General features: G+C 47.4%; 1 protein-coding gene across 7 annotated transcripts in view; it reads right to left on the bottom strand.

The window, feature by feature from the left end:
• Positions 1 to 22208, bottom strand: part of elmo1 (engulfment and cell motility 1 (ced-12 homolog, C. elegans)) — a 98572-nt gene extending 76364 nt beyond the window's left edge. For 4 of the 7 annotated variants that reach the window (XM_018731885.2, XM_018731888.2, XM_018731889.2 and 1 more), the window contains exon 1: positions 4233 to 4316. The gene's annotated coding sequence lies outside the window, so the exon portion shown is untranslated. Of the gene's footprint in view, positions 1 to 3329; positions 3562 to 4232; positions 4317 to 21971 lie in introns of those variants that run through there. The other 3 variants (XM_018731886.2, XM_029248092.1, XM_018731887.2) reach the window with 2 other exon arrangements.
• Between the last annotated feature and the right edge of the window lie 2797 nt (positions 22209 to 25005).

Genomic DNA, 25005 nt, shown 5'->3' with positions numbered 1-25005 from the left:
CAAACGGGAAGATTGTTAACCATCTTTAGGTAACAGGCATGTGTGGGGGTACACGGGCCTGAACTCGGTCGCCAGCTGCGCGTCTCACGCTCTCATCAAGCGGCCCGGGATCTGGCGCCGACGCAGTTCCATACGTGGATCCGCCGAGAACCGGAAGGCAAGCGTGTGAATTATTCATTTTCGGTTTGATACGGATGGGCCTCTTTACATTTTTAATAGCATGTTGCAAAGGGCTTAGATGATTTCCCCGCCGTGCAGCATAACGCGCCAGTGACCTCTCTATTTTGAAAACAGGAATTAGATGAGACTGCACGTCATCCGCCCGCCGTGACTCAGATCGCCGCACCAAGGGCTCCACCAGCAGAGCTGCGCCTTCCGCTGCAGCGACCAGCAACTGAAAAAAATCAGACTTTGCATCCCATTTAAACAGAACTGAATTTCAGCGAGCGTATTTAAAAAAAGATTCGATGGATGGAACTGCACATCATTCAAAATCGCAGCTGCAGGAGCAATGATGTAACTCCTCTGCTCGAAACCTCTTCTTACATTTATTCAGTCGGCAGCACTTTTCTCCGAAGCCACATACATCTGAGAACAATACATTCTTCTCTTCCGCATCAGTTTCCTTCCTCTATAGACCCGTTCAAACTTCGCTTTTCTGCTCCCTGTCCAAGCTCGCAGACCAGGACCGCACAACATTTATTTTATTTATTTACCGGACGCTTTTCCTCAAAGCGACTTGCAACGCTAAACTGCTTACGACGATTCACTAAATAAAACAGCCCTAAGACTTGGGGGTGAAGGCAAGGAAAGTACAAGCGGTGGTGCCGTTCGAACACGGGTCCTTCGAGCACAAGGCAGCAGCTCTAACCACTACGCCACCTGCTGCCCGATTCCCCAGGTGACTCGCGTCACACTCGTCACACCTCGGTTTTTTCCTCCCCCCAAAGCCCCATGCTGAGTAAACACCACCATCCCCCACCACACACCTGATACACACAGATCTTCACGGTTCAATGACCTCTGCACTGGCAGGGGGTGTCGGAGCTGTCAGCGGGGGGGTCTGAACCCCAGCAGCTGCAGAAGGAGATGAAAGATGCTGATGTGAGCGGGGAGAGGCCCGAGGGCCGCGCCACGCCGCCGACACGCCCGTCAGAAGCTGCAGCTGTCGCCAGCCGGCTACAAACACCTCCTCCCCTCCCGATTTCCCGGATCCGGCCTCGCGCCGCAGAAATCCGAGAAGCCGCGCTAGCCCCTCCTCCCCCGCACAGTAGCAAGAACACAGTCACGGTTCACCTTGAGCTTATCGATCGTCCCTCCCGGGACACAGGATGCCGTTATAGCCACACACTCATCATCCTGGGATGAACCTGACCACCATGAGGCCTGGAGTTGTCGGGGGGAGGGTGGGGGGCTCGCGCCATTCCTGAGCGCGTTACGAGTTACGGTCGGTCAGATGAGCGCCGATGACGGACGTCAATGTAAATTGCCTCTACGGCGCTGGAGTTTTTCCAGATCCACGATTTCCTGCATCCGCAGCTCTTGGGAGGGGAAATGTCACAACAGGAGAGCGGGAACAGGATTTCTTAGCTTCCCCAACGTCTCCTTTTATTTGTGTTGCGAGCTGCGTTCGGCGTTATTAAGCGCGCCGCTGTCAGAGCGCATCGCGTCACCACGGTCCACGCCATCGGTCCGTGACGCCCCGCCGCTCCCGGCGCAGCGCTGCCGGGGTCCGAACCGTAACGGTAGGTGACTCGGCGTGACTCGTCCGCAGCACTGGGGAGCCGTTTGCCGCGATGTCTGTACGTGGAAAGGCAGGGCGAAGGCCACGCGTGATCAAGGCCCTGCTTGACTCCCGATGTGCCGGTTGGATTGGCTGCACCACGTGATATCGGCAAAGGCATGGGCTTCGAGGGCTGCACCGCGGTCCAGGCTCGCGGTTGGGACGGAACACCTATCAGCCCACCGGAATCGTTTAGTCCAGCAGAATCTCACACATTATTACCATTTATTCATTCACTTTACTCATACTTTTATCCAAAAATAACTTACTCTAAGACACCCGAAATTAGTACCCATATATAGAGCCGTGTATTCCTACTGTATTGATGCAGGGTAAGTACCACGATCGAGGCTACCACAGCAGGAAGTGGGATATGAACTTGGTTCCTGCTTTGATTGCAAGGCCATGTTCTAACTGCTGCGCCACCTGCTGAAGAGATTTAAAACACCATCCTACTGCTCTCCCTTCGAAGGAACCGGTTACAGCTCAGTCCAGTCCCATTGTTCTGTCAACGTGAAATTATAAACCAGCCTGGAAACACAGACGTCGTGTATAAACCAGAATGTGAACCAGCAGTAAAAGGTCAGAGCAGGGATGGAAAAGCTGTCAGTCACCGAAAATCACATTAAGCCTCGCCCCCAGGGAGAGCATTGCTAAAGGTCACGGTGCGCTGCGCTTCGGACGCCACCTGAACGCAAAAAACGGACGTCGATAAGAAAAATGGCAACGGGCACACATACAAAACGTGTATTTCTGGAGCACGCGGAGAAGCGCAGCTCGTGAGCCTGCTCAAAATTCTGGAGTGGCGTTACAGAGAAAGCAGAGCGACTGGGCCCTTTTCATTCAGCGCAGGAAGGAAATTAGAAGACGAGGCGCTGGAGACAAGAGACCTGCGTGGCGCTGAATCGGAAAGCGCGCTTTGCACGACTCCCACAGGTCACTCGTGGCGGCAACACAAGAGCCACGCTGCCTTAGAGCTGGGAAAACTTCCACAGCCCCCCTGGACAGCTTTCCATTTGCAAAATTAGCAGCACAAAAACATATCGCTTTTATTACATATTATTATTATTATTATTATTATCATTGTGATTGTGTTATTACTTGTATTATTTCACTGACACCTTTCTCTAAAGCAAAATGCAGTGTTAGGATTGTACACTACACTATTTACAGTGATTTACCCATGTAAAACGCAGGGCATTGTTATTGTGCCAGTGCAGAGTAAGTACCTCACTTAAGGGTACAACAGCAAGGGTAGGAACCTGAACCTGGATCCTTTGACTGTAAGGTGATAGCTCTAACCACTAAGCCACCTGCTACTTGACCACTGAGCCCAGTTCAGGTCCACCGCAGTCGCTCTTCTAGAGGGAGAGCACATGTGAGACTGTTTAGCAACAACCACGTTGGACTCTCAATCCAGACTCCCAACAACCAGAGCAGGTTTCTTTTCATATTAGACCCCACATTCCCATGGAGATTCAGGTCCCACCCTTGTTTGAGGTAAACATCATGTGTCCTCATGCAGTAGAAAGACCAGAACACCCACAGTGATGAGGATCTTTGTGCCACGGTTTTGGACACGGGTGAGTCCGAGGTATCCGACACACACAAATTCGAAGACGGATCACTTTGCTTCAAGCCCGTGATGCTCTTCCCGCGTTTCAGCTGGTGTCTCAAGGCAGATGTGTCTTAATTGTTCCTTTGTCTCTATCTCCAGCAAGCAGGATATCCTGTCAAGCGAGTGCACAAGACACTTTCTTTCTCCATCTCTCCCCACCTCAAAAGACAAATTATCACTTGAAAAACTGAAACGGCTTCCAGCGTCCGCAGTTCCCGAGAGCTTCTTCAAAGCCGCCAAGCTGAACGGAGACGTTGAAGCTTTTAGGAATCTCATCCGAGCCCCAAAGGTCAAGACCGTGTTCTATCGCGCAAAGCACAAAAAGAGAGGATCCAATATTCAAAAGATGACAGCGGACCGAAGAAAAAACAACGCTGATGAAATGCGAACCTCCGTCGGCAGAGAGTTTGCAGAGAAAGAACGAGCGGAGAACAACCTGTAGGTGCCTGACACGCGTGTGCAGACGCCCAGCGGAAACCACCAGACAACAGATTGAGGACAGCGTGAGTGAAACGAGAGCCAGAACCACTAACGCAGCAGAGCTCCAGGAGCCTCACCTGAAGCGACCAGAAAAATTAACATCCGCCTCTTTTGTCGTGCTCCTCAGAGCAGCCAAAGCCACGCAATCGGGAGCGTAAATTGTCAGAAGGAAAGAGCCTGGAACACAGAGCTCGCAGCCCTGAGAAAGCATCTATGACCAGGAAATCCTGTTTGCAAGCGGCAAACGCTAGATCTCCTCTCCTTGCATCATTTTTGCAACAGAAAAGACATGAACGATGTTGGAACCATCTGCTCCCTGCCGAGACGGCGTAAACCAAGGAGGGCACTCACGGATCTCCTCGCCAGGTTCTCCCACTAGGCTTGCAGGTCCAGCTCTGAAAAACTTCACAGCGCCTTGCCTCGAACAGCGGTGAACAGAAGGAGGAAGTAGGCGTTCTTCAGCTGAAGAGGAAACGGGTCTGCCCCGGTGGCAGAAAGCGGCAAAATTCAAAGAAAGAGTCGAACCGAAGGGGTGGCAGGAAGAAGGTTCTCCGCCACGTCTCAAAGCCCTGTCAACGGCAGCAAAACACGGCCACGCGTTGTAGAGAGCGCCGGCGGAACACCCGTCCCACAGTTTGAGGAGAACAGATGATCACAACGGGAGAAGCGACAACCATCTGCTTTGCGAACCGAATGGCGGCAGCTAAAGACCTTCAACCGAAGAATAACACACCCTTCCCGTGACTCTGCTTCAGTGTGAACAATCAGTGTGCGAACACACATTCGCACTTCTTTTCAGCGTGTAGCTTCATCAGCATTTTGTCGACGGCGCGTTACACCGATGCACATTTGTCAAAATAGTCATTGTGCATTAAGGATGTTTTCATGTGCCTAATGTGAGGAACCAAACAAATTATGACCATTTTAATGTAACCAATGTGGTTGGATTTGAGAATCCTGAAAATGACCGGGTAAATACATCACTTCCCTACAGTTGTGGGGCTGGAATGAGAGGACGAATTCCAATTCCTTTACTCTGCTTGGTGGCGTAGCAGATAAAGCCACCGTCTTTGGATTTGAAGAACCCAGGTTCAAATGGCCACCTCCTGTTGAAGTGCCCTTGAGCACGGTACTTACCCCAAACTCACAGCTGACACTAAAAGAAAGAGGAAAAAAAGTCTCCAGTAGCATAAATGAGTAACTAAGTAACTTAATACTACGAGTCACTTTGGAGAAATGCATCAGGTACAGGAATTGTTACAAAAATAAGAGGGGGAAAAAAAAAAGAAAAAAGGACTTTAATAAACACCATTTAATTCATACTGCAACAAAATCAGTTCTGATCACCTCTGAATACACCTCACCGCGTGTGTGCGTCTCCGCTGCTGGAAAATGTCTGATTAAAACAAGCGCTTGTCCGAAGCCGAATTCGAACCGATCCACGGTCGGTTTACGGCAGAGCCGGTTTAACTCCTGTTGACATAGTACCGGGGACATGAGCGGCGAACGCAGAGCTACCGTTCGGGTAGCAAAGAGAGCGGCGGCGTTCAGCGAGGCCTTCCCGCCAGTCTGGATCGCGTTCGGCCCACCTGGCCGCTCAGCGGAGCCGACGACGCACGCCGACATCTCCGCCTTCCTCCTGTCGACAGAAAGAGCGCTACGCAAGCGTGTGGGAGTCTGTCCTGTGGCGAAAACAAAGACTTTTACAAGGCGTCAAGCAACAAAAGGCCTTTGTAAAAAAAAAAAAAAAAAAAAAAAAAAAAAAAAAAAGACACTGCAGAAGCAAACTGAAGGATTTAAACGAGTGGGTTCCCATTATTCCAGCGAATTTATTTAGCACAACTTTTACCGCAATTTTACCTTATGTAATTGCTCTTTGCACTACGGTTTAATATCATGAGTTACACTCATCCACACAACACCAACATGAATTACAAATTGTTTTTTTTTCCCCCTTTAACACATTACTCAAAGGCTATTATCTTGTAACAACAACATGCATCAGGGCCAAACTGATAAAACCATTATTTAGCACAAATTTTGTAAGACAAAGATAAACAAACGGAAATAAAACTGCAGCAATTTATTTGTTGTTGTCGGAGCACATTCCGGTTTCTCCTTTCCCCCCCGCACTTTTCAAACTTTCTTTTTAGTACAATAAATAACTATATTTAAGCATTTGTTATTCTAATAACTCGGTTTCCTGATAGAAACAAACAAACCGCCTCCTTCCTGAAGAAACTCCTCTTCTTGTCCCTTTCGTTCTCAGGGATGTACCTGCTTGGACGATCAAACTGCGTTCATCTTCCTACAGACGCACCCTGGGAGGCCCGAGGAGGCGCAGATGCGAGACCCTATAAGGTAGGCCCATCGCAGGTAGCGCTCTCCCATCACGCCTCCTGATGACCAAGCACGCCGAAAGAGAGGGCTGAAACTCGCGGTTACGGTCGAGATCAAAACCGGCGAAAACAAAGGCTCGTTTTCTCATTCTCTCCCGCCGCGCTTTAAAGGCGCTCGAGTTGCGCTTCCTCCCGAGGCGGAAGCGGCGGCCAGGCCGTGGCGTTGTGTTCATATTTCAAAGGACTTAACCTCTTGCTTTTTAAGCCAGAAAATCTAGCACGTCACTCTATAAATAGAGCGGAGCCGAGCCTCTGACAATGGCAAAGTGGCGCTTCGCTCGCGTTGCCGCGCACGTCTCCGAAGGGAAGCGGCGACGGTCGCACGGAGTCGATTCGCCTGACATCACAGGGAGAAAACAGAAATTACTGGGACACAATGAGTTCCACCGGATTTCATTTATTGAATGAGTCTCCGATCACACTGTCATCATCCTTTTTAATGCGCACAACACGGCTCGCGTACCCATTGGAGCCTGAGAGAAGCTCAGCAATTAGCACTTTTCAGTCATTTTGCTCCATGTGGGTTACAGTTCAGCCTCATGTGAGCACAATAATGCAGCTAAGCAGTAATTCAAATGTATACTAAGTGTAATTTATTTAAAAAAAAAAAAAAAACTTGTCATATGCTAATAAAAATGGTAATTTCTTCCACAAATTTTTACACTATATTTTTATAATGTATTTACTTGCATTGTTGTAAATCAGTTAAAATATTGTGTTTTAAATAGTTTTTTTTTCCCCCCACCGTGACAAAGTAAAATTACTGATGACCTTAATGGTGCAAAGATTATTTAAAAAAAAAAAAATTCCAGAACACACATTTCAAAAATAATGATGATGCACTGGACTGTCTGGTCAATGCAATCCAATCCAATAGGTGGTCACCTGAGGTCAGGCCATGGGCATATGCACTATATGTACGTGCTGTATTTTAAAGCAGCACTCTGTCCGATGCTTATGAGAAACATTTGTGTTCTCTCCCCTTCGTGGGAAAGTACAGGCGCAGCAAAGTACAGCAGCCCTTCGGGGACCCTGTGCCAAGGAAGACTCATTCCTACGAGGCGGTCGCGACCCTCAGCACGGATGTAGCAGCAGGTGTAACGCAGCGCCGAGTCCTCCAGCGTCAAGCCGCAGCGCCGCTAGGGTTCGACACGCCAACCACAGCGGCTGGAGAGACCAGCGGACGCACGATGTAGCGTAGCAACGTCACTGTTTGTCCACGCTGGCAGCTGTTCATCGCTCTTGGCTTCCTCCTCCTGCACACTTGGAAATAAGTGTGCAGCATTACACACAAAACCAAAAGCATCACGACCTAAAACAATCTGATCGGTTTAACTCATCTTCCACAGCAAACTACAACATGTTCATTTGGGCACAACCGGACCTCAGGCGAGCAGATAGTGAGATGACTGGACACTCCAATGCATCACAATTTTAAGATAAATTTCCTGTAATCATAAATAAATAAATCTGCATAGTTTAACACCAGTTGCTAAAAAAATGCTTTTTTTTTTTCTTCACTATTTCAAGTGATTTCCAAGTATAAAAATCTCAACACACACACACACTTTCTGAACCGCATGTCCCATACAGGGTCGCGGGGAACCGGAGCCTAACCCAGCAACACGGGGCATAAGGTTGGAGGAGGAGGGGACGCACCCAGGACGGGACGCCAGTCCATCGCAAGGCACCCCAAGCAGGACTCGAACCCCAGACCCAGAGAGCAGGACCTGGCCAAACCCGCTGCGCCACCGCACCCCCCTTTGATAAGTAAGCATAGAAATCTAAATGCACAAACAGAAAAATATTCTTAAGGGTATTGATAAGGAAGCATCATATATGCTGTTGAAGACACTGCCATACCACCCCTTGTTATACTTTCCTTTGTGTGCATCAAGAGCACACAACACGTATGTGATACGCTGGAAAGACCGGTCCGTCGCTTGACCGGAATCCCCTACCCAGATAATCTGATCATGCGAGGAAACGCACTACTATATCTACTGTAATATGCAATGAAAGGAACCATGGAGGCAAGAATAAGCAGAAAGTAACGTTAAGCAACTTGCTAAAAAAATAATAAAACGGCACAACTATCGCCATCGTGTTTTTCACGGGAATGCTGGCGAATGACAGGAGCACCGAAGACGGAGAAAGCCTGCGGCCCGTCGAGTCACGGTAGCCGTCTGACCTTCTGCTAGGAGCTCCCAGCATTCCGTCGCAGCATCGCCTGCGTGCGGTGAGCAGTTTGAGGTCCGGGAGCAACAAGCAGCTACCCGCTGCTCCAAGTGGGCCAGCCAAGCGGGGCCATGACAGGATCGCTAGACCGCGTTGCCTTTCTTACAATGGCGACAGGGGCCGAACGATGCGGAACGTGAGCATTTCTTTTTTCCTTCGTTCAAAAGAGCATTTGAATTGATCTTTGGCTTTATTTATTTACGAAAGACGAGGTTCTGCACGTTTCCGACGACCGAAAACGTTTCGTAGCCGTGCGTGGATCCGCAGAGCTCTTCTGGAATGGCATCTGCTCGGCTTCCAACATCCCAGCGGGACCGATAACAGTCGGTTTTATACCTTAAAATTATATGCTCGCGAATGGTAAAGCAGAATGACAAAATTGCGTGTGTCACCACAAGTCTCCCGTCAGTTTTTCTCTTGGCTCGCGGCAACAGGCAATCTTCATAGCCGAGAGATTAGGAACGAGCTGGAAAGGGATCCCAGGCCTCGTGTTGGAAGAGCAGACCACTCTAGGAATGCACGTTCTCGTCGTGTTACCGTCATAGCGTAAATCACACGAGGGACGGTATGATCTCAGAACAGCCCGAGGCTGCCAAGCCTTCGAGCGACACGCTTCGCCTCTTAACGCTCGGCCGAGGACATTTCACGATTAATCTTGCTTTACGTCGTCCCGAGACGTCTTTCTGCGACGCATCCTTGGAGAAGGGCCTTCTTCAGATCCGTCACGCGCGCACGTTCAGCTCAAGGCAAACGCGCCGCATCTCCTTTCGCAAAGAGGGAGCCGAGACAGGTCGCCGTCCAACGTCCTCATTCCAGTTCCATTCAACAGTAAATATGCAGAACTGCCGCTGCAGAAAAATACAGACACTGGGATTTTTCCCTCTACGGACAAGAAAGTATGATGCAACGTCTGAGCAGGAATAGAGCAAACTTAAGCATACGCTCCACTCTCTTGTCGGGGCTGTTTGTCAGCGTTGGAAACGAAAACACGGGAGACAAACACACCTTGAAATGCACGTAAAGAACATAATAGAGCTTTTAGGTCACATTATCCCGTCCCCAGCAGAAGGACCTCTGTTAGTAAGAATGCAATTATACACATTTCCTATTGCTTTTGTCATTTCAAACAAGGAACAAGAAGGCGGAGACTCTGCATACAATGTGGAGCAAAAACCCATTGAGCGAGTGCCTTTCATTCGGAATCCCCACCCCGAATAGCCGAACACACAATCTCGGGAAGTCGGCTTTCGGCATCTAAGAAACACAAGAGGAACAGGTGCAGATCAGCGCCCGCTCACAGAAGGTCCCGCAGAAGGACACAGCTCAAGCGTGAGGAGCGTTATACGCCTTCATCGTGGCACCGGGTTCGGACAGTAACTGCAGCAAATGTATTTTACGCGCTCACCTACGAAAAGTAGAGCGGTCGGTAAAGTGACCCGACCGCAGCGTCCAGCCAAATGGGTTGCATCATCGAACCCTGGGGGGTGGGGCTGACACACATAACATCGAACAAAGAAAAAGGGTTCGGAGGTCAACGAGAGCAGGCGCTCGTGTCCCCGGCCCCAGGCTCCGGAGCAACGAGTCCGTCGATGAGTCTCGCTCGAAAGCGGGGGACGGATCCCTGGGTTAGGGGTGCAAGTTGGAGGGTAAACAGGGTAGCGTGAAAGGTCTGCCCCACTGACACAAATCTACAGCACCCAGAATGAACGCCAAAAGCAAACTCAACAGAACGCAGCCTCTTTGGCTTGAAGACTCCCGAAGCCACAGCCCAAAGCCTGCTATGCGTCAGTTGTGCGTTCAAGCCCCGACAGCAACAGCTTCCCGCTCGATGACCAGCTCACGGCAAGCGAACCACATGAGCAACACAGAATAATATTGTTTCAGGCTTTATTATGGGTCCGCTGGTAACACGAGGGCTTTGGAGAAGTACGTTGCCTGCATCAACTCTGGCTTCCTCCAGCAGCGAGCCAAAAGAATGTGTCGCAAGTGCTCCGACGCTATATTTATCCTGTCAAATCCTGACATCGGTCATAGTTTGGCTTCGTCAAAGTTTCTGCTTTTAAAAAGAGAGCAGAGCTGCTGTCTAGTAAGACGGGTTCTGCTCGGCTACATCAACCTCACTCTAAGGAAGCGCGACCACCTGCTTCCAAAAACCAGGAAAGCATCCGTCTGAAAGGACAAAGCATATTTACCGGACGTTCGTCTGCAGAGAACCCGTGCGCCGAAGCGCGCTGGAAGACCACGTGTCGGACGGGAAGGTCATCTCCGAGTCCCAAACTTCAAAGGCATTCACTTTTCTCCCCACATTTCTGAGCAATGTGTAGGTTTTCATAAAAGCTGGCTTAGAAAGCCATCTAAAAATATTCTACTGCAAATGTGTAAATCTTTATACTGCCTGAGCATAAAAAACAGCAAATGGGAATACAAATGAAAGAAAAACTGAGCTCAGTTTCTGTCAAACAGTATGACGTCAGCTGCCTTTCGGAAAAACGAGCGAAATGACAGTACAGCAGTACCAAGTTTGACGATGGAAATCCCAGGAGGTGCCTTACCATACTACCCTTGAGTAAGGTACTTAAGCAAAATTGCTTCAAAAACATCAAACCATATCATATGAATGGGTAAAATTGCTGTTGATTTTCATAAAAGCGTCTGTAAAAATATTAAAGTATACAAATTATCTTCAAAAGCTGTCAGAAACAAAGTGGAATAAACGCCAAATTCGTGCATACATGTCAAAATACACATAGAAAAAAATACTGTTATTGTGGCAAATGAATTCAGTTTCAACCCATGCTAATCCTTGGCTCGGTCATACTCTCCTCCCCCATTCCTTGGTCTTCCACAGGATGGTTTCTATTACAATGGACTGGGCAACTCCAGAAACAGCAAGGAGGCTAAATACTTAGCGTTTTGAGGTTATTATCCCGCAAAGACACACACCATCTGAAACCACTTGTCCCATACGGGGTCGCGGGGAGCCGGAGCCTAACTCGGCAACACAGGGCGTGAGGCCAGAGGGGACACGCCCAGGACGGGACGCCAGTCCGTCGCAAGGCACTCCCAGCGGGACTCGAACCCTAGACCCACCGGAAAGCAGAACCCGGTCCAACCCACTGCGCCACCACACCTCCCTTCCCACCAACACAAACAAAAAATATATTAGCTTCTGCCTAAAGGTAGGGGGAAAAGAAAAATCCCACTGCTCTTTCAAAAATGCCACATTTGCTCAGGATGAGAAGTACAGTTAGAGGAATGTCACACGCCTGGACGGTGCTACCGATACAGGACACATGTTGAAATAAAATTTAATGAAAATCAAGAACGGGGACCAAATAAAGAATCAAAAATTAAACTAAAAAAAGCTCAAAGTCCACTAAGGAAAATCAACATCTTGGCACAGGCGAAAGGCAGCTGCCGTACCCTCATTCTGGGCAAGTTAACATTTCTTCATTTAGCCGACGCTTTTCTCCAAAACGACTTTTACAATGTTAAAGTTACAATTATTTACCCATTTATGCACCCGGGCAATTTTACGGGTGCAATTTTCGGCAAGTACCTTGATCAAGGGTACTTGGGGATCAAACCTGTGACCTTCGGGCCCAAAGGTCAAAGGAGCCAAAACAGTTTGCATTGGGATACTGTTCTGACATCTGGTGCACATTTAGCATGAGAATATTGTTTTACTCTCTGCTAGAACTGAGCGAATGTGAAGGAGACTGCTTTACAACGTAGTGAGCGCCGGACGCAATATCGAGTTTATTATTTAGATGAGTTTTAAAATGTATGCACTCCTGGTTCTTAACGACATGCTATGACATGGGCCTAGTCATTCAGCATGGGCTGTTTATAGCCTTTACGCAGCAGGGTGAGAAGAAACCCGTTCCCAATTTCATTTGTTTCAAATTTAAACTGTCCTGTTTTTCAGGATCATCCAGCCCGGCTGCCGCAAGATGTACTTCCGAATGTGTCGCTAAATCCCCATTGGTTTGCGCTAGCCTAGATTGAAACCTGAAAAAAGCCAGGAACATTCTGTGATTGAATACTATTTTTACATGTCCTACTTCAAAAAAAAAAAAAAAAAAAAAAAAAAATCAAGCTTCAGTTCACAAAGCGCAGGCAGGTGACTTCAGCTGGAATAAAGACCATTGGAAGAGGTTTTCCAAACAATGGAAGAGCACCTGAAGGACCTAAAAGGGAGAAAAAAAAAAAAAAATTGTATATAAAGCCTTTAAATGTATTTCCCACCATTCCACAGCAGCAGAAATAACAAGTCATCATATCTCATAGATGCTGGGTGTAAAGCAGAACAGCCCGGAGCAAGGCCTGGGGGGTTTGGAAGACTGAGCTGGACTGCTCAGGTCACTTTGCACCTCCTGTTCCCACATCTCACCCTGCTGCTTCTGTTCCAGTGAAAAGGAAATCCGTTTTATCACCTAGGCAATATCAGCTGTGCCGTAAACCTGGCAGCACCCTGCCGCCGCTGACCCTCACGGTCCTGCCTAGAAGAGCGCGTAGCTGGCTGCCCCTTTGTTCCCCCAAGCCTGGCGAAGGGGCCGGTTGCCAAGGATCCACACTGCGACAGACACGAGAACAGGGGACAAAGGAGACACTGTGCCCACGTCCCACAATGCTGCCAGTTGTCCCCCAACCCCCCTACATCTGACACCCCCCCACTCCATCCTTCTGTAGAGGACAGGACCGGAGGCCACCGTGCCCCACCAGATCTGAGCAGTTCTGGCTGGCCCTCATTCACCTGGGTGTTCCCTGACTGACTGCAGTCAATGTGCACATTCGCAAAAAAAGACACTTTGCGAATCCATGACAGAACACAAGATCGCTGGAATGGAGTGCACTTATGCAAAGAATATTTAGCATAAGTTTTGATTTTTACCCCTCTATATTCCTGATGAGAACTCATTCTTTCTTCAATGAGAATTATGGAACCTAAGCAGCTTACTATACATAAGAGTTTGGGTTACATATTAAATACAAAAATATTCATTTTACTATGGACTACACTTGAAGTCATCTCTGTAAATATGAAGATGAGTGTTTAAATTTAGGGTCTGTTTTAATTATCCCTGACTGACAATGATGGAATGGCTGGACACCCTTCTGGAACTTCTTAGACTGTGCTGCTTGGTCATACCTGTGATGTTTTGTCACCATTTGCCTTCGTTTAATATATGTGGACATATTTGCGATTTCTCCGTGCACTGTTTCTGTCTCTATGTTGCAGTGTCGTTCTGCCATTAGAAAGATCTGATGACTCTACAAAGGTCTGCTGTCTGTCCTCCGCCACTTTTCCGGTTCAGCCCTAAACACAATTCATTACGCTGTTACCCCCAAGTGGAGTAAAGAGCCCCCGCGTCTCGAGTGTCCGCAACCAGCGGCTTTGATCAGGCCCACGGCAGCCTTGCGTACGAGCAGCAAGCCTTGGAGAGACTGCACCAAAAAAAAAAAAAAAAAAACCAAACAATCATCAGTTGAGAACAGCAAATATGTTATATAAAAGCACGGCATAATGTACTTGTAGTAACCCAGAAAAAGTGCTGACCTACTTGGGCGCCCCTTCGGAGATCTCATTAACAGTCTACATCTCCATCACCGGTAATGAGCGGCAACTACACCAAAGATTGCGGAAAAGTGCTTTAAAATACAGCGGAAACTTGAAACGGCGCTGAACTAAGTCAAACTCAAACTGGAAGTCAATTAAAAACAATCTTTACTCGTACTGATGGTGATAAACACACTTGGGGGGCGGGGTGTGTGATGACTCCCAAAACGCATGTTGCTAATATGCAGCCTTGGGATATTTAAAAAGAGAAGAAGGTCCAGCACGGAGCAGCAGTGAGTCAGACCGCAGATTACAGGGCTCACAATTTCTGCCTCGACACGGTCGCACCGTAATGGAATCGTAATCCCGTAAACGGCGCACGTGACCTGCGCACGGGCTGAGGGACGCGTGGGCGGGGCGCGGGTTCGGACGGGCGGCCGAGCCAAACCCAAGAATCGCTTGCAGAAGCCAGGTTGGCCCTGTAACAGAAGCACACCCCAAGCAGCAATTTGCCTCTCCTGGCACCCAAGAAGGCTTCAAAACAAACAAGCGAGTAAACAAACAAACAAACAAACAAAAAAAAGACAGACAGAGAGAGGAGAAGTAGAGCCCCCAAAGCCCTGACAGTCCCGTTTCTACTAGGTAGCAAAGACGCCGGCAAGAAACGGTACGCCGCTGTGTGCTCGCGGGCCGAGATGCGCGCAGGTCTCGCGCTGCGGCAGGATGCACGCGGGGATCCGACACCCCACCCAGAGAACCACCCTGAGGTTGAAAAACTGCATGCGGGAACCGCGAGACCCAAGCGGTCGTTATCGCCACACGTAACTGCGCTCGACTCTCCGAAAACACTCACACCTGTTGAGCAGATGGCTGGGGTTAGGGGGCGGGGGGTCGTCTGCTTGAAATAGTCAGAAAACATATTTAAAGTTGGGAGGCACCTCCTGTTTACACTCACTTAGCAGACGCTTTTCTCCAAAGCGACGTACATCTCAGAGAAAATACTACGTGTTCATTACATGAGGAGAAAGAGACATAGTTGCAGATGTATGATCCTTAAGTAAACTTAGTTTGCTTCTTTCCAATTTATGCACCGATGTTTATCGGACAAGTAGCAGCACGAAACTCAGAACAGACAATTCCTGATCACCTTTTTGCTAATTTTTTTTGTAAAGGTACACAAACATTTATGTACAATACAGGAGCAGTGGCTGTGTAAAGGCTTATCCGGGCATGATCGTAATGTTACGGCGCATGAACGTTTACACCATACATGAGCTTGAGAGATCATGGGCGAAGTGAGTCCGGAAGAGGTGAGTTTTCAGACCCTTCTTGAACGTAGACGGAGTTTCAGCAGTTCTGAGTGACAGGGGGAGGTCATTCCACCACAACGGAGCCAGAACTGAGAACCTCTGCGCTTTCCACTATTTACAATACCAATAACAATTACCTTGTATACAACAGTATTGCATATAAAGTCAAAGCAAATGGGCAGCTAGTAGCATAGTGATTACAGCTTCTGCATCCTTTGGACCCAGAGGTTCCAGGATCGAATCCCACCTCCAGCTGTACTACCGCTGAGCAAGGTACTTACCCTAACAGTATTGGGGACATGTGTTGACTTACTGTCATACAATGTTATACAATTGTGCATGTGCAACCCTTGCTGAAGCCTCAAGACAAACACACACACAAAAAAAAAAAAAAAAAAAAAAAAAAAAAAAAAAAAAAAAAAAAAAAAAAAATTACAGCTGGCAGGGAAGTCCCTCTATGTGAAATAAATAAGAGGAATATATACTGTGTTGCTCCACGGGGGTTTCGCTGCAGAGAATAAGATGCGTGAACTACGTTTCACCTCATCAATCTACCAGGCTTTGGACCCGTTACCCTTTGGGTCTGTCACTGGGGTTTTTTTTAATTTAAATAGCTCTATTATTCCAGGTCCCAACTATTTTCTCACACTTTCTGAAGGGTTAGCGAGCTCTGCCGAGGCCTCCGGTCGTGCAGGAAAGGCGAGCGTCTACATTTACCATATTATTACAGAGGCCAGACAGGTGCGGGACACTTCAGCACTCCACAACGTAAATTTAAGAAGCTTGAAAGTGAACTAAATCCCACAATCAATGACATGCCCCCACACCTTGAGGGCTGTATCACAGCTTTCGGAGTTTAAATCACTTTAAAAACCGGTGTAATGAATGGTACTATTCATAGCTACTAGTTTTCGGTATGAAGAAACAATTATCATGCCAGACCTCTCAGGGCCTTTTTATTTTCCACAGCTCAGTGGCTTATTTTCCTGTTTACACTAATAAAACTGGATTCAGAAAATCCAGTTTTATTTATTAGTGTAAACGGAGGGAAAAAAAAGGAATGGGATGGAGGGGAAAGGACAGAAACACATTGGCCTTCGGAAAACTCCACAGATGCAATTAGCCACATTTCACGCAGGAATTCATAACCGTTTTCTTTGCTTCTTTTTATTGCTCAGAAATAGATTTCAAGGCAGCCTGCACCCTTTACCACAGTACTGCAACTGGCCGTTCTTGCTCAGCACAAACTCAGAAAATAGTCTCATTTGTGCATTGCAGGCAATGCGTTTTTTTTTTTTTTTTTTTTTTTTTTAACTCGTATGCGGATTTGATACGCAAGATGTTAATCTCATGACACAGTAAATCCCATTGTAAAAGCGCTTTATGTTTACCGCGGTGTATGCAATCTGTGATTTCAAGGAAAAATTCTTTATCTGCTGGATTTTCAGTTCTCGTGTTAAGCCATTCCTCATGTTGTTCTGCAAGAAATCTTTGTCTAGCACATCTTCTAAGAATACCCTCGAGTTAAGGCATATCAATTAATCACATAAACATACAGCCTACAGAAGAATGGGAATCTTTTCCCACTCGGTAAACAATTCTGAAGTCAAAATGAAACTACCGTAATAACGTTTTAAGCTATGAGAGAGTGAGCCCTCATGAAAGAGAACGGTCAAAACTGAGTCCTTCTAATCTAATGCAGAATGTGTTTATGTATTTCTCAAAGCTCATATCCCAAGTCGTCCATATGTGATGTCTGCTTCCATCTGACAGGACCTGCCCAGCGAGGGCAGAAAGGCACGTCAACCAGACGAACCGTGTGCCGCAGACACGCGTTGCACTTGTCACGTAGGACGGCAAAGCCTGCCTCTATTCACCTCCGCTGCAGACAGAAACGATCAGGAGTTCTGTTTTTTTTTTTTTTTTTTTTTTTTTTTTACTTTAAAAAAAAACAGCGTTATTACAGAAGGCCTTGCATTCAAAATAGTCTCCGTCCTTCATTCTGAATCAGACCTGTAAAAATAAGCAGGAAAAACAGCCCTTTCTATATATACACAGCAGCGAAGCCTGCGGTGTTTCGTGAGGACAGAGGCCGGACCCATCTCCACCCAGCAGCCGCTGGGAGACACCATCCGCAGACACCCATTATCCACCGCTGCCCGGCCTAGGCTCGTGCCAGCCGCTTCGAGATATCTTTGGACTTCGAAGGAAGCTACCGATCTCGTACACTATAGAACCGCTTCGGCGTTCACGCGGCTCTTTGATCGAGCTTCCACAAGCGCTCGTCCACAATCGCACCTCTGTTCGCGGCAGTGACTCGCATACAGGTTGCTTTCAGACACTTCCTCTGGGTTCCGCTTGTACTCGGAGCCAAATCATCTTTTCTGCGCTGCTCTTTATGAAGCCTACCAGGAATAATAAAAGTTTGAGTCAACTGAAGAATACCGCAGTTAAATATAAACCGAGGGGGGGGGAATCAAGCATGCTATTAAGATATAAAAACCGAAGGCACTAAAGAGATCACGTGCCTCTCACACCAGCAACACCGATGTTCTAAAAAGCTGCAGGTCTTTCCATTGTTTATCTTTCTAAAGATGTTTGCACAGTGTGCTAAAAAGCACTCATTAGAAAAAGGGCCACAGGCATTACTTCTCCCTGCAAATGGGAAGAGAACATCAGAATTATGATCAGATTACTTTTATGAGGAAGGCTAATTTAAGGAACTGCACGTTGCCATTTTTAGAAATGTTTTCCATCACTTCATGCGGAGGGGGGTAATTGTTAATTGTATTCAGGGGAATCATGTGTTCAACAACTATAACACACACTCTCACACTGCTGCGATTCAAGCGGCCAGGGTTGAACTCGGTCCCTGCCAGAAAGGGGTCAAGAAATTGTTTTATTGAGCCCCACCCCCCTACACTGACTTGGGACTTTTTGTTTCTATTTTTTGTCTCCTTCTGGAAATATTCTCTAATGCATTTTGCGACAGCATGTTACAAAAATGCACCATGCGAAACATAACTGGGTTCCGCTTGATTTTAGTCTCTAAGCAAAAACAGATCCGACTCGGAGAATCCTCGGGCATTTTGAGCAACAGAACGTGCGCTTGGACAATAAAGCGGTGCCACGGTGTCAGCTATCTCCTTCAGAGAGGCTGCTCCTACAGCTGGGCTGTACCGGGGTACAGAGGACAGGCAGCTGATACACATTAAATCGGCGCACACACCAGCACGCAGCTGCTCCTTTCCGGGCTGAAGACGACGCAGCTGACACACCAGGGTGACGCACACGCTTCAGCATGCGGCCGACACTTTTCGGAGCGAAGAACAAGCATTCGCAGACCGCTCGGGATCAGACAACGGCCGAGGGGCAGCATCTCGGCCGATATCGCCGGAAAGAGCATTTTAGTGAAATACGGTCCTGTGGGTTCAAAGGAGCCCAAAGTCAGACCACACCGGGTGGAAGAACGCGCTCAAGCCTCTCTTCTCCACGGTCCGGGGCCTGGAATTAACTCGCTCCAGCTTAGTGGTAATGTGCTACCACTGGGTACGAGGAGGCCAGTACGGGGTGGGATGAGGTGGGGTATGGGGGGGGGGGGGGGGAGCCAGATGGCCCCCACCAGAGCTGGCACCACTTAAAACAGTGTCCACAAAGCAATGATTTACAGCAGGGCTCTGTTCTGCTAACCTACGGCGAAAAGGCTTCCTTGTGGCAGCATCTTACCGATGAACTGTAAACGTGATGCAATCCACCGCATGCACATAGCAGCAAAACAGCCTCCGTTAATGAATTATATGAGCGCATTATGTACCGCATCATCATCAAAACAGGGACGTACCGCACGTTGAGTGAAACGCCAATTTAAGCAAATGCGCTTCTGGCTATAATCGTTCAACCCTGCCGGCCCTCGACATCATTTCGCGTTTACACGAGTTCTTCTCACAGTGACGGAAAATATGCTTGCTTTGGGGTTCATTATAAGTCAGTTTGCTCATCGCTGCTTCAGTTCCTGCTCCCGATATCTAAGTACCCTTTTCTTTTTGCGAAAGGCAAATTACAATCAAGTGCATTTGTGTCACATAGGAAGGAGCGGCAGAATGTTATTCTGGAAAATTATGGTGTCGGGTCACATAGCTCAGCATCAGGCTCTACTAATCAGCCCAGACAGATGAATAGAACCAAACTAAGAAAGACCCCCCAGGCAAGACGGCGTACCTTTTGCGATAAAATATATTACAGATATAAATCGCGCCGTGTTTGCAAGCCTTGAAGCCAAAAGAAGAGAATTTCTGCCCTGTGACGTTCACCGCGTTTACGGGAACGCACGAACGTTTCCGGTTCATTTAAATGACCAGATAACTGATAATGAATGAGGTAAGTAATGGTGGCGAACCGCGTCACTCTGTCCGAATACCTCAATTTCGCCACAACCCTGAATTTGCATAAATTATGAGAGACCGGCGCTCTCTCCCAAGTCCAGAATAAACATAAGCGAGTGTGACAAATGTGCGTTAAACCTCCATCCCCAAATTCCCAGGCCTCCATTCTTTTGGGGTATTAATTGCTGTGGCTGTTTTTTCCCTGAGCCCCACAACAATTTAGTGACAGAAGTGAAAATCTATAATTCTAAACAACAGAAGTGTAAAAAAATAAGCAGAGAGGATGACTTTTCGCCTTCTAACCTTTTACTTTCACCAAGGGCTCTTAAAGTCCAGCCAGACAAACATCTGCCCGTGGGCCAGGGCATGGGCAGCTGCTCACGGGGCAACCGGTTTCACAACGCGGAAACGGGGGGGTTCAACAAGCATGCGTGTCGGCGGTGGTCACCTTACTTCCGAAATTAAAGAACGCTTCAGCACAAACCACACAACTCAGAGGGAGCGATGCAGCTGCCACGCCGGCGGCCGTCTCTGCCGGGTGACCTCGGCGCGATACGAGCGCACATCTCCCGCATTTCATGCGGACTGAAAGCCATGACCACCACGAACTTTAAAAAGGAGGCAAATGAAATCTGAGACTTTGGGTGCATGGCAAACTAATTTTCACAGGCACAATTATCAAGTTTATCAATGGCAACTAGGTCTAATAATCGCTCCTTTCGTACTAATCAAGAAAGAACATCGTATGAATGACACCCTGCGATGGAGTGCCACCCTGCCTCACGCCCTACACTTCCGGGATAGGCTCCACACCACCACGAACCTGAACTGGACAACGTGTTTTTGCCAATGGATGGATGGATGGATGAATCTAATGTATGAAGAGCTGCTTCACAGACAGAGAACTAATAAAAGACATGCATGCAGAGGAAGTATTAGCCAACAGCCACGTGAAATAAAACACACCGCAGTGGGAGAGTTTAGCGAGGGCTGATGCACACTTTCCCAGCTCATTGTAACAGTGATAACAGGTTTCATAGAAACTGAGTGCCAAACTATGGGGGCAGCTGGTAGTACAGCAGTTACAGCCACTGCCTTCGCACCCAAAGGTCACAGGTTTGAATCCCATCTCCAAGTACAGTACCCTTGAGCAAGATACTACCCACACTAAAGTGCTCCAATAAAATTACCAGCTGTATAAATAGGTAAATAACTTAACATGTTGGAGAAGAGTCGGGTAAATATAACTCGGCCAGTGTGCTCACATTGTCAAAATAAGCACTTCATCATCATCATCATCTAGTGATGAGCTTCTGACTGGGGTGTGTGTGTGTGTGTGTGTGTGTGTGTGTGTGTGTGTGAGAGAGAGACTTAGCATGATCACACACAGTCATGGCCACGTGCTGAAATAGTAACAATTAAGTACAGTGAGTAGCCGCGGCACTAACACTGGCTGGGTCACCCGTTTCTGTTACTCTGCCTTTACACCGAAAAGGTAAAGGCAAAGGGAGCACAGGAGTGAGGTGCCTCGATGTCATGACGACGTTCAGAGCGCCGTGTAACGAGTGAAAGTAAAGTAAAGTGCGAGAGGAACAGGATGGATCGTGTAGCGGTCGGTCGGTGCGGGACTCAACAACATAAGCGGCTACGTGTGTGTGTGTGTGTGTGAACGGACGAAGGGGAAACAGAGCAGGCAAGTGCGACGGTGCACGCTTCGGCAGGACTCCACACACACACGCACAGAGCCCGCAGGGACGCTTCGCCACACACTGACTGACTCTCCATCTTCAACACGAACTTCTCTTCCGCAGGCTCCTCACCGCGACCTCCGAGCAACTCCGAAAAGCTCGCCCCACGGCCCCGGGCGTGCGCCCTCCATCCACACACACACACACAGAGAGAGAAACACGACTGAGGCGAGGCGGGCACGCGGACGGACCGAGGGGCGAGGACAGCGCGCGGGTCCCTCAGCCCTCCTCAGCCCCGAGCTCCCTCCCTGCAGGCCCCCCGCGCAGAGACTCGCACTTCCCGGTGGGCACGCAGACACACAGGCGCGGTAAATACTTGGGCTCGTGTGTGTGTGTGTGTGTGTGTGTGTGTGTGTGTGTGTGTGAGAGAGAGAGAGAGAGAGAGAGAGAGAGAGAAGGACGCGGCGAGTTCACAGTGCGAAAGTAAGACAGCGGAAGGCGAGTTTCACCGACCTGCTGCTGCTGCAAGCGGAGCCTCCCGCACCATCCAACAACCGCGCTGGTGTCCGCACTTTGCTCCGCTCCCCTCCTCTCTGTTCTCTCCTCGTCTCGTCTCTCTCTTCAGTTCCGTTCGTTCCGTTCCGCTCCGCTCGGACGTCCTGCTCTCGCGCTCCGCTCCGGACACGCCGATGTTTCCACTTCCTCTCTCTCGGCTCTGCTCTCCTCTTCTCTCCTCCTCCTGCCGCCGCCTCGCTCCTCTAAGCTGCGACCAGCGGGACGCGGACCAATTAGAGCGCAACGGGACCCCGACAGTCGAACGTGCCCCCACCCCACCATCCTCCTCCCTCCCTCGTCTTCATCCCGATACCCATCCTTTCACCCCATCCACTCCCTCAGCCCCTCCTCATCTTCCTCTCATTGTCCTCACATCCTCCCGTATCGTACCCTCTTCATCCCCATCCTCTGATCAGCCTCCCTTCATTGTTCCCTCATCACACCCATTCTCCCCACATCCTCTACTCATCTTCATCCCAGTACTCATTCCCCCCCCGCATCCCTCCATCCATCCTCACCATCTCCCCCCATTCTTTCCCCATCATTCTCCTCCTTTTTGTTCTTCCCTCACCCTTCCTTCATCCTCTCATCTCATCTTCACCCTTTTCCCTTGTTGAAACGGCCAAAAACTTTGCCCTCTTACCGACAGGGACTGAGACGCTGTTTATTAGCCACATATCTTTTCCAAATGATGTTGGTGATGGCAATGTTGCTTTTTGCACATCACACATACATATTTACAGAGATTTAAATGGATTAACTAAGGTTGCACAGCATGAGCAGCAGTGATTTAAATATTTTATATGAATAGGATACTCAGTTACTGAGCAGGATAAAACAGAAAATAGTGTTTTGTACTTCATATTCATTTTTTAAAATGTGAAATGTAAGGTATTCAGTGTTCATTCGGTGTATATCATGCATTGTGTACGTTGTCGCCAGAATTGTCTTTTATGAACTCATCTGTTGTTTTTTTCTTTTTTACAAAGTGCACTGTATGTTTTGTGTGGCACGGACATCCAAAGAGAAATGGAGTTTCATTCTCCTGTATGTGTAACTCACATATTAGCAGAATGACAATAAAGTTGATTTTGACTTGCTTAAAGACCTAGTAGAGTCTTGCCTTGAGTTTCTTACCTTTTCTAGCCCTTTAAGGCATAATACACACATATATTTAATTATATTGCAAACTATTAAATCAAGCAGACATACTGCAGTGCACATGGATATATGTATCGATCCAGTTGGGGTAGAAGAACATAGCAGTGGTAGGAGAAGCCATGAGAGATAATGACAGCACCAATAGGCATAAACAGAGAAAAGTAATGGTCTCAATACTGAGTCCTGGGGAACACCTCTTCAGAGACAGACACTGAAGGGCACTAGAGAGGGAGCTGCACTAAACCACCTGATTTACCTGGGAAGGAAGCAGCTTTAGCCAAATGAAGAGCTTATGAGTGCAAGGAGACTAGTCTCAGTGGAATGACGTATCTTGAAACCAGACTGATATCTGTCAAATTGGGACAGTGAACGTAAATACCTAACTGAAAAAAAAAAATTTCTTAAAGATTGATCTATAAAAATACATTAATCAGTAGTAAAATTAGCAGTTAGGAAAGTTTATATTATCAAATACTAATGTGACCTCAAATAGTCAGCTACAATGTTAGGAAAATGAGGGGAGTCAAACTTTCTGTGACACACACATCTAAGGAAACCTGAGCAGTCAGTCTTCTTTGCTGAAACTATCTTTGGTTTAAATCAGAAGCGCACAGCTCAGACATTCACTGCAGAATGTCAGGATTAAAGTGCACTTTTCAGTTCACAACACTAATCTGTGGCAAGAGTGGCTCTGTATCTGTTAAAAATCCTACATACATTTAAAACCCATCAAAAAACCACTGGAAAAGTAGTTTCTTTTGATGTTATGCATGTTACAAGTGCAATGGTGGATAATGCATGAATACCACCTGAAAGTGTTGGGTCAGGCTTCCATGAAATCCAGTTGTTGTCTAAAATCAGAGGGAACCCTTAATTTTAAGTTAAAAGTTGGGTAAATTTTAGGTTTAGGTTAATGTTATACTTTTTCACCAAGCAACTGAAAAATGAATACTTATGGCAAAAAGTAACATTGGATGCAAACTCACATAGTGGAAAGAAAACCAAATTCATTCAGACAAATCTGTGATGTTATGGCAACCTAAAAAATGGATACACTTTTGAAAATGTGTCATGGTGCAGCTGATGAAGTGGTTACAGATGCTGCCTTTGGATCCAAAGGTTGCTGGTTCAAATCTTGCCTATTGCTGTTGTACCCTTGAGAAAGGTACTTAACCTAAATTATTCCAGTAAAATTACCACACTGTATAAATGGGTAAATGGCTATAGGTAGCTTAACATTGTAAGTTGCTTCGGAGAAAAGCATCAGGTAAATAATTGGCTGAAGGATTTTGGACAGAAGATTCTGGAGATGCTATAGTCCTTCATAGAGAGCCCCCTCAATACAAATTGTACAAAACTGACCATTATGTTAAAACTGTTCAGTATAAATACCATGTATAGTATGACCACACAAAAGGGATAAATGTGTCATCAGAACTTGATATGACAATATTTTAGAATTATTCTTTGGTTAAGAATAATTCTAAATAAAATAATATTTTACTTTTACAATAAAGGCATGAAGAACACCAGCAAATAAAAATTCACTGATGTTGAGCTCCTTCTCACTTAGCCAAAAGACAGACCTGTTTAATATAAACCCCTTAGTATCACCAGCACAAAGCAGATGAGAAAAATGTCTATGAAGCAACACAATGAGGCCTTTGTGAGACTTGTGCCTCTGGTCAAAAGAAAGGTTACAGGCTGCACACTGTCTCATTTGTAATGATTTATCAGATGCCTTTGGCAATGCAGAAAGAAAGGGAGAGTTGCCATAGAAAGAAAGACAGCAACAGGGAGGAGACGAGAGCGCATTTCCTGTTACGGCAGC

The sequence above is a fragment of the Scleropages formosus genome, chromosome 23, assembly GCF_900964775.1.
Source record: "Scleropages formosus chromosome 23, fSclFor1.1, whole genome shotgun sequence".
Lineage (NCBI taxonomy): Eukaryota > Metazoa > Chordata > Actinopteri > Osteoglossiformes > Osteoglossidae > Scleropages > Scleropages formosus.
The sequence above is the reverse complement of the archived record's forward strand: the minus strand, read 5'-3'. Positions and strand labels throughout refer to the sequence as shown.